General features: G+C 64.6%; 1 protein-coding gene across 1 annotated transcript in view; it reads right to left on the bottom strand.

Moving 5' to 3' along the window:
• Window positions 1-599, bottom strand: part of BAHCC1 (BAH domain and coiled-coil containing 1) — a 93,095-nt gene that overhangs the window by 1,077 nt on the left and 91,419 nt on the right.

The raw sequence follows: 599 nt of genomic DNA, 5'->3' as shown, positions 1-599 counted from the left end.
TTTGGTTTGCCTGGAAAACTGCCCCCCCCCCCCCGGCCACCTGGAAGAGAGGCAGGGGTCTGATGAGCGGGGGGTGCCCCAGGACCTTTCCTGCCCCCCTGGTCAGACCAGGTCCCGCCTGGTGGAAGAAGGGGAGGGCACACATGAGCCCACGTGTAGCGGCCCCCCATGTGCCCATTCCCTGGGCACACCCCTGCCCCAGGGGCCCCGTGCACAGCCGCTGCCCCTCTCCCCAGCCTGTGCACACAGGTGTGGGTCAGAGGTAAGCATGCCGCAGCCTGGCCCCGCGCTGACACGCGTGCTGCGTCGCAAGCAGGAGCTGGGGGGGGGTCTATATTACACAGGAGGGGGGGGATCTTTGCCCAGCCCCTCCCTATATACAGCAATTTCCCCAGGCTTCCCCGGCCCCAGCCAGGCTGGGGGCAAACAGTGCATCGAAAACGAACCCAAGCAGACGGCCGCCCCCCGCCCCCCACCCCCCCGCTACCTGTCGCAGCCTCTGCGTCTCTGCCGGGAGCAAATACACTATGTACACGCGAAATAAATAGAACAAGACACCTGATTTCTGCTTCACCTGCCAGCAAACAGTCAGAGGTACT

This window comes from Gavialis gangeticus, unplaced genomic scaffold, assembly GCF_001723915.1.
Source record: "Gavialis gangeticus isolate Ggan-Ray unplaced genomic scaffold, GavGan_comp1, whole genome shotgun sequence".
In the NCBI taxonomy this organism is placed as follows: Eukaryota; Metazoa; Chordata; order Crocodylia; family Gavialidae; genus Gavialis; species Gavialis gangeticus.
The sequence above is the reverse complement of the archived record's forward strand: the minus strand, read 5'-3'. Positions and strand labels throughout refer to the sequence as shown.